Raw genomic sequence first — 16,624 nt, 5'->3', positions numbered from 1 at the left:
TCTATTCTTGCAAGTGACAAGAATAAGAAAGATCAGAAAAATCTGCTAGGCAGACTTAAACAAGTCGATTATTGCCAGAAACAGGATGATCACAAAGCAATCAACCTTGAAATACCAAAGAAATAAAACGGATCGAAATCTACCAATCACGAATCACAAACCATGACCTTTTGAACTCTTACAAGTAAACATGTGTTTCCTAAGAGGTCCGCTAAGATGATTGACGGAACGGAAAGACCCAAGAGTTGCAAATCGCACAGCACTATACAACGAATGTCGCTATAATTGACCAATCAGGTTAATAACCAGAGTTTAATACCATCAACTGACGTGATACAACTCACTTTGACTCTGAAGATAACTACCGCACATGTTGTCGAAATGTCGGTTACTGTCAGCAACAGTCCTATTCAGGACTACGTTACCCGGACGATCATACTCAACCTACTTATGAAACTTATGGGTTCAAACCTATCGCAAAGAGAGGGGAGTAAATTTCATAACAGAAAGGAAGACTCTTTGCGTTTTTAGGTTTTTATAACATGGTGCAAACAACTGCACAGTAATTTTCAAGAAGTTATAGTAACTCCTCTAGTGGGGTTAATTTAACTCCTTTAGTGGAGAGAATCAAGAAGCGCGGGAGTAACGGAAATGTTTCTTCGATGGTGTTTCCGTCGCCTAGTATCAAGGTCTTTCCTTGTAAGTCTTTTTCGGTTGCCGCAATGGAGAAAGTTTCCAGATATTTGCCATTAATAATGATCACCCCTATTCTACGGTGCATCTTGATTTTAAAAAAATGTCTGTTTTAGGTTTTCGTGGTAGTCTAGTCGTGGAATTAGCTCATAAAGGGCAATGCAGGACGTTTTCCTGTTGTAAGCTTCTTTCTCCAACGCCAAAATTCCATTCTGTCCATAAGAGTCATCCAAAGCGACAGCCGCCACGTATGTCCAGTTAAAGAGCTCTATTATGTCTGCCATAGCCTTTACTAGCCACTTAGCAGAAGGGGCTGGCCTGAAAAAGTCATTGTAAAATTGGGAACTCAATTCTATGCTTGTTGCAGTTGAACTAATGGCAGGAATCCCAGCGACCTTTAGTAAGCTTGCTACCAATGACGCACAGCTAGAGTCTAGAGGGGCCTATTAGCACTGAAATGGGCTTGGACCCGACCGACCTTGGAGGATTGCTCTTGACAGACGTAAAAGTGTCCGCAGAAAACCATTTTTCTTGTCTAAGTTGTCATCTTTATTCTTGCCGCCTGAAACAAATTACGTTGTGAGGTAGCCACCTAGTAATACGTCAGCAACAATCTCTTAATTTTATCGAGAGAACTGATAATCTAACCGGTTTTTATGTTTGTATATATACTTGCTTAATGTTGCTGGTTGACTCTATAACTCAAGACTAAGCACCAATCATTCCCACGACCTGCTGGACACGAATAGTTTGAGTCGTTTAAGAAAGCTCGTCATGAAACACTAAATTTTACATATGACAATCTTTTTTGAAGTGAGTATCTTTCCAAAGTCATTTATTAGTCATGATTAAGAAAAAATTGTGAAAAGGAGGCAGCAGGCTGGCAGTATTTGATAAAGAGGACTCACTTTCCATCTGGAATAGTTTCTCGAGCACAAACAGCAAACCATTACTTTAAAAAGGATCAATCGCTATCCAATTTTTGTGCTAAAATGTAGACTCACTGTAAATGGTGTTTTTATCTAAAGCAGCAAAACTTATCATTTAAATTAGGCACTATACAAAAGCGTACTCTCAGTCTTGTGCATCGCGCTGTATCATGTCAAGCTACAAAAGAAGCATTGGTTTTGACTGGTTTTGGTGTCAATGCTGTAGCACACTAAGGATGTTTCCAAAGGCATCGCAAGCACTCACATATCTTACCTTGACGTTTCTCTTGGAGCGACTATCTCTGTTTTTAAACTGGCAGTAATTTCTCGAAGAGCTTCTTTAAGTGAATTTAGACTGGATTGCTTATCTTAAGATGACTGCCAGCAGAGATATAAAAGGAACCCGTCCTTTTTCCATGGACAATTTTTTTACTTCTAAATTGTACAGTGACATATGACTTCTAGATCGAAATTAAGTCGTAATTGTTGAGTTACAAAAAATGCTTTTTGAAATGGGGTAAGTAAGCACCTTAAACATATGAGTCGTTGTAAAATGTGTTGCAACGTTCAATTAGGCAATTAAATACAAATTCGCTTTTCAATGTCTTATCCCACATGAATTTTCTTAGTTATGCAAAATTTGCTATCTCCACCTGCTTTTTTTTGCCTTAATTGGAAATTCCTGTTAGCTTATTTGTGGGCACGAACGCCTGAGGAAAAGAAACAGACGGAGATAACTAATTTTGCCTTCCACTCCCCATTTAATGAGTGTCTCTTCATTCCTGATGAAAGATGTTCGGCGGAAGTGTCCTGGAGACGTTTTCCCGCTATTTTAAACTAAGTCTACGCTTGTGGCAGATGAGTTGATGGTAAGAATATAAACGAATTGAAGAAAGCTTCCAACCAGAACGTGCGCTGGCGGATTGTTTCAGGACCAATAAGCACTGAGAATGAATGAATGAATGAATGAACAACTTTATTAACGTGTCAAAATCTTCAAGCTGGCCACAAGTAGCCTTCTAATCGGGGACACCTAGTAAATAAAATCTATTTAATAAGCTTAAGATTACATTTGATAATATTTACAATAAACATTCACTGTAAGATTACATTAATAACGTTAAAATATTACATATAAAAATGAATAAATAAATAAGTAATAATAATAACAATAAAATAGTCCACAATCTAATTAATCTAAAAGTAAATTAACAAGTACGGTCTCAAATATTACACAAGTTACAATTTAAACATCTGTTCTCAGCTAGGAAAGGTCTTTTTTCCGAATACTCGTTTTGAAAGCCGATAATGTGGTTAGGTCTCTGTCCTTTTTTGACAATTTGGACCATAAAAATGGTCAAAGGTATCTAATAGAGTGTCTGCCATATTTGGCGGTATGGAACCTAGGAATTAAGAAGTCTGAATTTGGTAGGGTTAATTGGCTTGCATCTGTTTGCATGGTACCGTCTGTTACAAAATTATCTTGCATGAAGTCGTAGGCTATTTTCACGGCCACGTTCGTGCTTAAACAGTAGTTTCGTATGTCATAGCCGAGTGTCACGTTTGAAAGAAAAACGGGATTCTTGTTTATGCTTTGAATAGCCAATATTATAGCTTCTACATGCCCAGTCCTGTTGTGAAAAGATTACCGCAGCGATCATCACTCTCAACTAGGGAAGAGTATGCTGAGCAGACCGGCACACCACTGTTAGATGCTAGAAATAGTATCCAAGTCTGTTCATTGAGTTTTTGAGCAGTTGCTTTTGCAAAATTCGCACTTCCGTAAATGCCAGAAAGCCAAACGATGCTCACTGCGATTTCAGACTTTCATTTTAGGACAGTTTGACTGATTTTATCTTTGTAGTCTAGCTGCGGGATATACTCAGAAAAGGTAAGGCGAAAGGTGTCTGTTTTTTTTTTCTATTCATAAGAATCATCCAAACGCACCGCCGCCACGTATCTCCAGTTGAAGAATTCTATGATGTCTGCCACTGCCCCAACTTGGCAGATGTCTCGTGGAACTGTTCTGGAGAGGTGTTCTTGGACGTTTGAACTAAGCTGTATGCTCTTTGCAGTGGGGCTTATGGCGGGAATATAAAAAATTTGACGAAGGGCCACCTACTAGTACCGCACCTCCAGTATTGAAAGGTGCAAGAAGTGCTGAGATTACCTTGTTTTTGTTTTTCGTGACACAGCTGTTCGAAAAAAGCTGGCCTTTTTGATTAGACCTGGATAATTATCACGCATTAGTTCATAGGCTATTTGCAAGACCAATGCACCGCTCTAACAGTAGTCTCTTAACTCGTAACCGATTGGCACGTTCGGAACAAGAGTGAAATTCGTGTTCATTCTCTCTATGGCATAGATCATAGCCTTTTCATTGCCAAGATCTGTTGTAGAAATCCTGTTACATTGATTACCAGTTTCAGAATAGTGGGTTTTAAGGAGTCCACCAATTATTATTTTGCCATCTTTATAAATTTTATGCGCATATTTGGAAGTTGTTTGTTTATAGCCAAAAAGGAGTGGCGGTCTTAAGATGCACGAAGGCACTACGCTTTGAATTATCGTCACCGTCCTTGTGTGGTTTGTACAGAAACAAATTATACACTGTACATTTATACATTTTTGAGGAAAACATTATATTGTATCCACAAATCTGTATGATTCCTACCTACCTTCAGTCAATCATGTATTAAGGAAACTTGTATTTAAAAGCGTTCACCCTTAACAAGCTAACTGACCATAGTGTCAGAAACCATTCCCCAAATTTGCCACTTCTGCATTTTCATGGTACACTCCGTATACCTCTGTTCCCTGTGTTTAATTACATGTGGGGCTACCTGTCAATACCCCGGCTGGGCCTCGTTCGGTTGTTAATGTTCGTTTTTCTGTCTATAAGTTCACTCAGGTTAGCAAACATAAAAACAGGTCCTGAAGGAATTTGTTTAAATTCTTCTTTTCCCTTGTTTATTCGCTAAAAGAATAGCTGGTTGACAAACTGGAGAATTGTAACTTGTCAAAGTTCACCTGTACAGTCCTTCTTGCTGTTTCACTCCAGAGCAACGTTGGGCACTCCCTCATTGATCGGAGCAGGGAAAACTCTTGTTGCCGTTACGTTATTAAATGCGAAATTCATCACCTGCGACCTGACGCTTTGCATGGAGTTTTGCTGGGGACGGAAGAGAAGAATGAAGAGTTTTGGTCCGAACATGCAGCCCAACAAGCCAAACGAAGTTATTAACGCCGTAGTACATGATACGAGTGTTACGTACCAGCTGTCAAAAGCAAACGCCACAGGGTAATATGCTATTGATGACAAAAGTAGAACGTACATAGAGAATCCTATGTATTTTGTTTCGTTAAAGTTCTCGGGAATTCCTCTTGCTTTGAAAGCGTAATATGTACACAAGAGAGCCACAATTAAGGTGTAACTACAGACTGTGATGAACAGTGCAAGGCCAATGTTTGTGTCGAAAGGTTTGCACACAAGAAAGATGTAATCATCTGAGCGGATGATGTTTTTACGCCTTGGAGGATCCAGAACGATCCACAGGGCCAACAGAGAGAGGGCAGTTAAATTCATAACAAAAAGGAAGACGATTTGCGTTTTTAGGTTTTTGTAACACGGTGCAAATAACTGCGCAACTTTATCAACCTCAAAAACGCTTGCGATTCGCATGGTTTTCAAAAAGAGCACCGTAATACAAATATTGAGAGCAAAATAACGCCAGAATGTCGCTGCTCTACAAAGTGATTTGCTGGGCTCTGCAAGTTCAAGGACGGCTAAAATAAAAACTGCTGAAATGCCAAACAGCAAGATAAGAGAGATTTCCCTGCTGGAAGCCTTCACGATTGGGGTATTGTAAAACTTGACCCAAGTGCCGCAGACTAACAATGTGAGGATAATTCCAACGGAAGCCACCAATGTAATAGTTATTCCAGTGGCGGTTGTGAAGGTGATGTTGACAATAGGTAACTTCTCACACCCAGTGTGCCCTTCATTTGACTTTGTCTCTGGCTCACACTTTGTACAGGTGGTGGATCCAATGTCGGTGCTGATAGTTCCAGGTAGACACTTTTTACATTCCCAACAGCATGGCTCGGTGATTTCTTTTCTGGTGCCAGGCAAGCACTCTGAGGAACAGAACGAAAACTGAGTCGAGAGGCTTTTCCATTGTAATCCCGAGACATTTAAATTGAGTCTAGGCGTACCTTCTCTATCCCAGACTCCAATCCGAATCTTTTTACGAGCTCCTTCTGTGGCTGATCTACTTCGAAAGTTAATAATGTCGTATGAAGCAGATAAAGGATCACCAAACTTGTCAAACTGAACTTTGCCAGTTAAACCATCAAAACAAACATTTCGGAGATACTTCTGTAGATCACGTCCCTTAACAATCGGCTGTTTCCAGGAAGAACTATCTCTATTCGTAACTAAATTGTGGTTAATGTTATCCAGAGCGTGCGCAATAGCGTAAACAGCGTCAATGTCATACGACACGAAAGAGTTCCTGATCTTTTTTAGGGCATTGTGTAGCGTTAGATTTGATTCGCAAGTTGGAATTCGTCCCAGATCAACTGCTGAGCAGTTAAATTCTAATCTCCAGAATTCCTCCCACCACTCTCTGCCTCTCTCAAGCGTTTTTGCAGGGGTGATAATCTTAAGATGCTCTTCAAAGTCGGGTACTGGATAGTCATGTGGCTGTATTCCTAAGGAGCCATTAAGCATTGCGAAGTTAGGGTCAAGTAGCACAGCTTCTTCAGAGGTCAATGCGTCGCTGAGTATCCAAGTCTTTTCTACAAGGTTTTTACTCGTTGCCTCTCGAAAAAACTCTCTACCATAAGCGCTTGCTAGCCAGACGACGATCACTCCGATATTAGACCTGAGCTTAATCTTAGCAACCGTTTGTTTGATCTTATCATGATAGTCTCGTCGTGGGATGTACTCCGAAAAGGCAACGCAGAAGGTTTTTCTGTTGTATGATTCTTTCTCTAGTGCCCAAATACCAAAGAATACGAAAGAAAAGATTTTTGAAATTTTTCATTGAGTATTTTAAGCATATCAGCAGGTGCCCGGGTGTTAATTCGTCGAATACAGTAATAACCAAGTGGTTTAAGAACCGGCTAGCAGGAGTTTGTCATTTTATTTCTCGGAAAAATATAAGAACCTGTTTAGACGAGCCAGATCAGGCAAGTTTTTATATGTGATTTTAGTTAGATTATTCACGAAAATTCTCACCAAGGAGTTTGTCTTTGATATTGCAAGTTTATATTACAAGAAAATACTTTAGTTTACTTTAAATGTTCCTTCTCATATGTTTCGGCCCCCTTCGATGTATTAATTTAAATTTATCCTGTGAAATATGCATACAGTTGAACCTCTCCACAATGACCACCTTGGTGACAGAAGAAAGCGGCGGTTGTAGAAAGGTGGCCATTGTAGATAAGGTTGCCGTTCGTGGAGTTTACTCCTAATACAGGTCACAGCAATCAGTAAATCTAAACGAAATGTTTAATGTCTCACAATAAAAACTGAAAACTATATAAACTTGGTTTTAAAACCCTCTAACTTTTTAATTACCAGCTTTCAAATGAGGTGGCAAATTACTAAAAGCTTGGATTACAGTATGAAATTGCAGCCTTTCTTTGCAGATTCTGTACGTACCTTAGGAATTAAACCTTTACTCCTAGTGATCACTTGATAAAATAATTCCTCAACAAATCTGGAGCATTTTTATGAACATACTTAAACCTTCACGTAAACACAAAGGTTGGATTATGTACACAGTCGAACCTCCAGTAACGACCACCTCCCTACAACGGCCAATTTTTTGGCCGACAGTCCATACATTGACTCTTGTTTAAAGCTCTCTACAATGGCTACTTTCTTCTGTCCCTAAGGTGGCCATTGTGGAGAGGTTTAACTGTAGAAGAACGTGCCTTATGGGACACTCAGCTTTATTGGAATAACAGCTGATTGTGTGGGGCTATATTCACACGACAGTCAAACTTCTTTAATAAAGACACCAAAGGGACAGAACCAAGTATCCGCTTTACAGAGGTGTCGGTATTATAGAAGTAGGGAATGTATGATTTTTGGCAACAGAACTTATTTTTGCCGTTTTGTAACAAGTAAGGTTCCCTCTCTAACATAGTAAAAGTCTAGAGCAAGAAGATAGTGGGAAAGTGATAAAAATCAGAAAGAAATCTTTCAATATGAAAGCGAGGCTAATAATAAAGAAACTACCTTTCGCTCTTTTAACGGTTAAAACTAAACAAAAGAAGTGGTTTGATTGATGGGGAAGTTTGTTTAGGTTAATCAACAACGCTTAAAATGAGTACCGCTGGTAGGCTGCACTGCAGGCTCAATTTTCATATTAGGTCAGAATCAAATTTCAGCTTCTTTGTTGAAATCTTGTCAAAAGAAAACTATAAAATAACAAGAAACACACTTAAAAATGTTTTAATGAAGCAAAGTGGATAAGTATAATTTTATTTAAAAATTGTCGTTATTTTCTGCTTCACTATTGTACATGTAAGTCTTCTGAGTAAGAAAGAAATTTAGCATTTTTTTCTTATAGGGAACTGATAATAACATTACATAATTTTAACTAATCCAGATGTACTTTGGAAAACATCACTCCCGTTTAGTGTATCAAGACCGACCTGGTCTGTCATGATGCAATTCGCTCATCGAGGCAGTTTCCTAGTCAATCATCGGTAGTCTTTCTTCTAATGATAAACATGAGCTCAAGTAACGCCACATGTAGACCTCATTACCTTTGATCAGCCACTGTGTTGGAAGGTGTTGATGATTATAGAAGATATTATGGAAGGTGTTGATGATTATAGAGTCTGAGCCTCCGAATAGCGGTCTCCGTCAGGTAGTTCTCCGTCTTGGAAGTTTTCACACGGAGATGAGTTTCATTGGTAGCATTGGGCACCTAATGAAAGAATCTGGGCTAAAGGAACTTCTGGAATTGATTTATGCACCAACTGCAGTTGAGCGCATTCTTACTGCGAAAGCAATCGCAAGAGCCGTTTGAGCTTATCTCCTCGTTGATGCAGCTCTTAATACCCTATCCTTTGTAAAGCCCTAGGAGTGTTCATTCCTGATCTTGAAGTAGAAGCTAATGCCCCTGGCGTGAATGATGTAATAGCTGCAGAGGAGACAATGCGAGGTACACCTGCTTTAAAGCTCAGGAAGCTCGTGCTCTGTACGAAGATCAATTTAACGGTTAGAAAGAAATCAGTCGGAAAAGTCATTTCGGCCAGTGCAATCAGTAAGATCAAACATCTGCTCCAATAGCAGTAGGATATGAAGCAGTTTTCAGATCAAAAATACTATTCACTGTGCAGATTCAATTATGTCTGCTTGTCATTTAATTATGTCCGTTTGTCATTTAATTATGTACGTTTGTCATTCAAATTATCCCTGGCCATTTAGTCATTTAATTACAACTGTTTTTCACGCAACTTCTTACTTCATGAACTTCTAATTAATTGAAGGAAGATCATCACAGTTACATACGCAATTTTTGCAGTTGCGAAAAGAAAGTTTAAAAAAAAAAAATTCAGGCTTGTACGGGATTCGAATCCTTCTGTGACCTCTGCGATACCGGTGAAGCGCTCTACCAATTAAGCTAACAAGCAATCTGGAACTTCATTAAATTAGAGCTTGTTGCGATTCAATTATTCAATATCGATTCAATATCGATTGACCGCTTATGTCTGAGCCCCCCAAAGTGTTGAGTCCGAAGAGGTACAGAGACGACAGCATCAACACAACATACTTTAATACGATAGATTCATACAGCTCTCTCGAATGACAGCTCTACCGCCCGTCAGCGGTCAGTTAGTACTTCATGTTACTACATCTTCCTTTTTTTTTTTTAAGTTAACTAAATGTCAATAAGGACAACGCAGTTCTCCAGTGTCCTAAAGTGAAACTAATCTTAGCATTGTTCGATAAGTCTGTCCGGTCTTCTTAGAGCTCCTCTAGGTCTAAGGCGTGTCAGCATCGGTTCAGGCTGCAAGGGCTTGTCCACTGCTGGTTGGTCCCCAGGGACAGGTAGTTCTACATAATCTTCTTGGCTGGCTCCAGGAGCTGAGGATACGTCTGGGTTCCTCTCTCTTGTTGGTATCGGCTCATGATTCTCATAGTCTTCATTCTGGGGTGGGACCGGAGAACTTCCCACCAGAACTCTTCTTGTCATCCGGCGGTTTCTTCTCACTTGTCCGTTTTGGGTCTGTATGATTACAGATCTTGGACTCTCGTGTGGCTTAATCACTGTTCCTTCCTCTTTTAAATCGGGGATCCAAATGCGGTCACCGGGTGACAGTTCCTTTCCCTCTACTACTTTGTGTCTATGGTCATAATCGAATTTCATCTTAGCTCCGTACTCCTTCTCTTTCCTTCTGATGTGATCACGGTCTGGGGTCTCTGGCTTTAGCTCCTCCGGGTGACAGGGGACTCTTGTACGAAGTTTCCGACCCATGCTCAATTGTGCTGGAGAGTAACCGTGGTGCAATGGAGTATCTCTGTAATTCAGGAGAGCCAAGTATTCGTCATTACTCTTATTCAAGACCGCCTTCATAGTTTGGACCGCCCTTTCCACTTCACCGTTGGACTGGGGGTATCTTGGAGACGATGTTATGTGTTGAAACTGCCAGTCTGTGGAAAAGTTAGTGAACTCGTGTGAATCAAACTGGGGGCCATTGTCGCTAAATAAGATGTCTGGAATCCCATGTCGACTGAAGATCTTCTTAAGTTGCAGGATAGTCTGGGCAGAGTTTACATTCTTGGACACTTGACTTATCTCTACATCTCTTGAAAAGTAATCTACGGCTAGGAGGTAATGTTTATCCTTGTGCTGAAAGAAGTCTACGCCAACTCTGCTCCACGGTCGTTCTGGAAACTCAGTACCTTTCATTGGCTCAATGCGTTCTCTGCGATATTTCTCGCACATGGCGCAGTTCTGCACGACTCTTGTGATGTCTTGGGAGATTCCAGGCCACCACACTGAGGAGGCCGCATTTGCACGTGTTTTGGTAATTCCTTGATGACCATCATGAAGACGCCTTAATACATCTGCCCGCAGCCTCGGAGGAATAATGATTCGTCGTCCTCTCAGGAGCAGGCCGTCGTGGAGGGAGATGTTGCCACGTTCACTCCAGTATTTAGCTATTGGCCCGTGGACTCTTCGTTTCTCTTCAGGCCATCCATTCTGCACATACTGCATCACAGTTTTAAGTGTGTCATCACTCTTCAACTCAGAACGTATCTCATTTAACCGCTGGTCGGAGGCAGGTAGGGTTACCAATACAGCATTCACATAGCACTCGACTTCGTCATGTAGGTCGTCCCATGACTTAGGCTCCTGGGCTTTTCCCTCCTGGGGGGATCGAGACAGTGAATCAGCTGTGTACAAGAGTTTACCAGGAACATGTGCGATGGCAAAGTCAAATCTCATGAGTCTCATCCTGAAGCGTTGTATGCGTACTGGTAGCTCGTCAATCAGCTTTGTGGAAAACAATGGAATCAATGGCTTGTGATCGGTTTCCACTTTAAATCTCATTCCGATCAAGAATTCAGCCCAGTGTTCAAGTGCCCATGTGATAGCCAAGGCCTCTTTTTCGATCTGGGCATAACGACGCTCTGTCTCGGTCATTGATCTGCTAGCATAAGCCACTGGCCTCATTTCACCGGACGGCTGCTTCTGCACGAGGACCGCACCAAGTCCAAAACTGCTGGCATCAGATGAGACCACGGTCTCCTTCTCTGGATCGTACAGTGCAAGAACTTGGTCGGATGCCATGTCTACTTTCAGCTGTCGGAAGGCTTCTTGTTGGGCTGTGCCCCACACCCACGCGTTCTCCTTCTTGAGCAAGTCTCTTAAGGGTTTCGTCGTCTCAGCCAGATTTGGGCAGAACTTCATAAGGTGGTTGACCAAACCCAGGAAACGTCTCAGGTCTGCAATGTTCTGGGGTTCTGCCATGTCGGTGATGGCTTTGATCTTGGAGGGGTCTTTCCTGATTCCATCACTGTCAATGATTTGGCCCAAGTATTGCAACCTGGATTGAGAAAATAAACACTTCTCAAGGTTGAGTGTTAGTTTCCTCTCGACTAGCCTGTCAAGGACTTGCTTCAGTCGTTTGTCATGTTCCGCTTGGTCTTTCCCGATGATTAGAATATCATCCATGCGGCACTTGAGCCCTTCTATTCCAGAGAGTTCTTTGTCCATCCTCTTTTGGAAATGTTCTGGGGCTGAGGATATGCCGAAGGGAAGACGCTTGAACATGTAACGGCCGAAGGGCGTGATAAAGGTAGTTAGCTTGGCACTTTCTGGGTTTAGGACTATCTGATGAAACCCTGAGTTGGCATCAAGTTTGGAGAATACTGAGCCTTCTGTTAGGCTTCCCAGGGTCTCTTCAACTGTTGGCATTTGATAGACTTCTCGGCGGACCGCTTGGTTAAGCCTGGTAAGATCAACACATATCCGCACCCTGCCATCGGCCTTTGGCACTACCACAATCGGTGAACACCATTCTGTCGGCTCATCCACTGGTTCAATAACGTCCAGTTGTTCCATACGCTTGATCTCCTCTTGCACTTGCTTCATTAGTGGCAGTGGTACTCGCCTGGGAGTGGTCAAACAAAAGGGTGTGGCCCCTTCCTTCAATTGAATTGTATGCTCACCCTCCAATTTGCCAAGGCCTTGAAAAAGTGATGGGTACTGCTTGACAATGTCCTCCTTGGTCCCTGAGTGGAGTGGATGGCTATCAGGCATTTGATGGACAGCTTTAACACTGTATGTCCCAGGGATTTCATGGATAAGACCAAGACTTCGGATGGCGGGTATCCCCAGAAGCAACTTGGATGCCCCACTGACTACGTACACTCGTTCTTTAATGACTGTTTCGTCTTGTTGGAGGTTCATGACTGCACATCCAAGGGTCTTTAAAGGAACATCCCCTGCTCCGACAAGTTCTCTGTCAGATTTTGAAAGTGTTCCATATGAAGACTTGTAGATGTGCTCAGGCATCACAGACACTTGTGCTCCTGTGTCGATGCACCATGCCAGCGTCTCTTGGTCTTGAATCTTGAGGTTGACATGCCATCCAGGGTCGGACCTACTGGTTTGAGAGTTTATTGCTGGTTCGGCCTTGGAGGTGTTTGGACTAGTGGGTGTATAAACCCCTCCCACAAATGTGAGGCTAAAGTTATCCTCGGTTTCAAGAACTTCGTTGACCGTCCTTGGAGGTACACTCTTGCATATGATAGGGAAATGTCCCATTTTGTTGCACTTGCTGCATCGTGTATCTGCCGCTGGGCAGTTCTTCTTGCCAGGGGGGTGTCGGCGGTTGCAATACCCACAGTTCCGGCCACTTGTTTGGAAGGGCTTCCTCTTGAAGTCTCGCTGGTTCCTTTGCTCTGTATCTTGACCAGCATGAGGGTCTTGCCTGTTCCCTCGCGGTGTGACGCTCTCAATCTCTGCGGTTTTTGATTCGCGTAACTCACGTTTTGTTGCTTCCTTCAAAGACAGGATTTTCACTGCCTTTTCGAGTGAAAGGGCTGCTCCCTCGTCATAGAGTTTTAGCTTGTAATTGTCTTCCTTGCAGGAAAAGGTAAGTTTGTCTCTAACTGCTTGCTCATAGAAATCGGCTGGGAACTTGCACTCGGCGGCTCTTTCCTTGACAGTCACCACCCACGAATCAAAGGTCTGTGTGGGCTCTCGTTTAAGGTGAAGCCAAAATTTCTCTCGCAGCATGAGTTGAGGGTCCCGTTTTTGAAAGTATTCATCAAACTTTGCCACAACGGTCGCGTAGTTGTCGGAGTCTTCGGCTGGAAGTTTCTCTTCTCCTCCCGCGGGGTCGTCACGCTCAGGTAGGTAGGTGAAATTCGAGTAAACTTCCAAACACGGCTCGCCGATGTGGTTTAATAGCAGCCCCACTTTCATTTCATCGGGTTTCTTTGAAGCTCCAATTGCCTTGAGGTAAATTTCGAATTTTTGTTTCCATTTTCCCCACGAGTGAGCAGGATTTCCCATCGAAATTTCCAGCGGTTCCGGTGGTTTGGCGAATGGCATGCTTTCCGCCATCTTGTTTTGAACCACTTGCGTAGGATCCGCGTGAAGTTTGACCGGTCAATTCGTCTCAGTATTTGATCCGTTTCTCCGATTGGTTTGATCTCCGCAACTGTAGGCTAGTAGGAAGGTCACGCTTCTGACACCATGTTGAGTCCGAAGAGGTACAGAGACGACAGCATCAACACAACATACTTTAATACGATAGATTCATACAGCTCTCTCGAATGACAGCTCTACCGCCCGTCAGCGGTCAGTTAGTACTTCATGTTACTACACAAAGCACCGCTGATTGCTGACTGACATCTTCGCGCAGGCTTCTTTACCTTTCTTGCACGAGGTTTGAAGATGGCGTCGAAGGAAATTCAAGATGTGAGCGATTTCGACGGAAAAGGGGAAATTTATCAACGGGTATTAACATTGTTGAATGAAGCGGTGGATATCCTGAGGTCACCATGCATGTCTTCTTGTCATTCAATTAAGACTGCAACTGTTGGTAGCGTCCGTACTTATCGAATGTAATTCTTTTTTCGCCGAGACCTGCTTCTTTTAAAATTACTTTCTACTCTCTTGAAGGCACTACCAACTGGTCTGATTCACACAGGCAGATGAACGTTTGAGTCCAGGTTTCCTTTATTTTAAAACTTTTTTGGGGCCCACTTGAGTTGGTCGAAATCGCTTAAAGAGTTGACGGGAACTAAATTTACCGACAGATGCGCCCTGACTGTAAAACGGAAAAAGACGCGCCATTTCTTGTAATTCTCCCCTTACAGGAGTGGCAGGAACTTGAACTGAGCCTACAGTTCGTTGCACTGGAAGCTGTTTGCGGATGATCTGTCAACGTGCATGGTGACCTCAGGATAACCACCGCTTCATTAAACAATGTTAATGCTCGTTGATAATTTTCTCCCTTTCCGTCGGACTCGCTCACATCTTGAATTTCCTTCGACGCCGTTTTCAAACCTCGTGCAAGAATGGCGCAAAGAAGCCTGTACGAAGACGTCCGTCAGTAATCTTCAGCGGTGCTTTTGCGAGCTCAGGTACAAGCGGTAAATCGATATTAAATCGATATTGAATAATTGAATCGCAACAAGCCGTAATTCAATGAAGTTTATAAAGTAAGAAATTGCGTGACAAACAGTTATAATTAAATACGTATCAAATGACTAAATGACCAGGGATAATTTAATGACAAAAAGTAGTAATTGAAAGATAATATGTATGTGTAATCAAATGGTGACGAGTGAAATTAGAGAATAATTTCACGCGCGTTTTGTCCAAATCCTTATTAGGACAAAACGCAATTTAAATTATTCCCTAATTTCAATAGTATACCATTTGATTACCTATTATATCTAGGGTGACGAATTACGTTAGCAATCTTGAATGTTTGACATGTTTATCCTGGATCGTATCGATCGAGAACTCCACTCGCTCGAAATTTTAGAGTTTAAATTTGGCTTAAGTTCAGAAGTTTTCGACAAAATACCTGTTACAATCCTTCTTGATGTGCTCTTTCGTGTGTTCAGGTTTTCTAAAGCGTCTTTTTATGCCCTAGTATCTTCATTCATTGATTTAAAACTTCGTCGCCATCTTGACACTGAGACGTACGGAATTAGGTTGCCATGGCAATTTTGCAATTTCACATGTGAAATTACAAATTATCGCTGAAATTTCGCGCCACAATTAAGGAGTAATTCGTCACCTATGATATTACGAACATAACTGAATGTCAAGCAGGCATGATGAGATATAGCAATTGAATGACAAGAAGACATAACTGACAGACAGACGAACATAATTGAATGACAAGAAGACATAATCGAATGACAAGCAGACATAATCGAATGACAAACAGAGATAATTGAGTGGCAAGCAGACATAGTTGAATCTGCACAGTGAATAGTATTTTTGATATAAAAACTGCTTCATAGTAGGAATCCCTTCAAGACAATCGCAATGCTAAACTCTGATTGTAGTACATGGACATGGTCGAGATTCTAAGAAAATTTATCAAAACAGAACGTACTGGATACTGGGTACAGCATCTTGAAGCTCTTTCTGAAATTCTTTCCTATTTGGCAGCTTCTGGTCACAACCTTTACACCTCTCAGTTGTACCTGCATTGGTCCGTCTAGAGAGTGAACACCCTGTTGTGTACCAGAAACTAATTGATGGATTCTACGTAGTACGAAGAAATGAAAGAAAATGGGCGGGGCTGTCCACAGACCTTGTTTTAGAGCAGGTGTTAATGAGAAACATGAAGACGAGTGGTGTCTTAAAGAGAGGAAGAGGCATGACAGAGCAACAGCGGCTGATATTGCTCCTTTTGGTGCCAGTCTGTGCTGAGATGAATCTTGCTATGCTGGATCTCACAGGAATCTGTTACAGTACCAGCGAGCAAAATATGGACATTTCAGAGTCCAGACAAAACCGTGACATGAAAGATACCCAAACTCTGCTAAATGCCTTAGCTCAGCAGAATCCCTTCACTGCTCAGCCAGGCCTAAGAAACATCATGAATGGTGTCCATGCAAATTATATTGTAAATGTAGCTGATTCTAGGGATATTGGAGAGGGTATCTTAGCGTCAATGACTGGAAAGTTTGTCCCGGAGTTTGCCTTCAAACAAAGAAATCAGGCTGTGACTCTTGCTACAAAGTCATCGGTTGACATTGATGAAGAGAAGATCCAAGTAGACCCGCAGTTTCTATTCCAGCGTGTAATTGTAGCTTTGAAATTATTGAATGAGATGGAAGCAATGTTCAAAAACTGAACTATGCAGCTATTTACCTGCTGTGTTTGATTCTTCACTTATGTTGCTCCAACCACCCAAGCCAGTTCTTGCTGATGCTATTTGGGCTCTTACTTTGGAAAGCTCAGATGTCACAGTTTCTCAAGGAGAGCTCCAAT

The 16,624-nt window shown here is 41.9% G+C and overlaps 1 pseudogene; it reads right to left on the bottom strand.

The window, feature by feature from the left end:
• Window positions 1-6,354, bottom strand: part of LOC140925571 (metabotropic glutamate receptor 3-like) — a 19,016-nt pseudogene extending 12,662 nt beyond the window's left edge.
• Between the last annotated feature and the right edge of the window lie 10,270 nt (window positions 6,355-16,624).

The sequence above is a fragment of the Porites lutea genome, chromosome 2 (assembly GCF_958299795.1).
Source record: "Porites lutea chromosome 2, jaPorLute2.1, whole genome shotgun sequence".
In the NCBI taxonomy this organism is placed as follows: domain Eukaryota; kingdom Metazoa; phylum Cnidaria; class Anthozoa; order Scleractinia; family Poritidae; genus Porites; species Porites lutea.
Note: the sequence above shows the minus strand (reverse complement) of the source record. Positions and strands in the feature narration are given on the sequence as shown.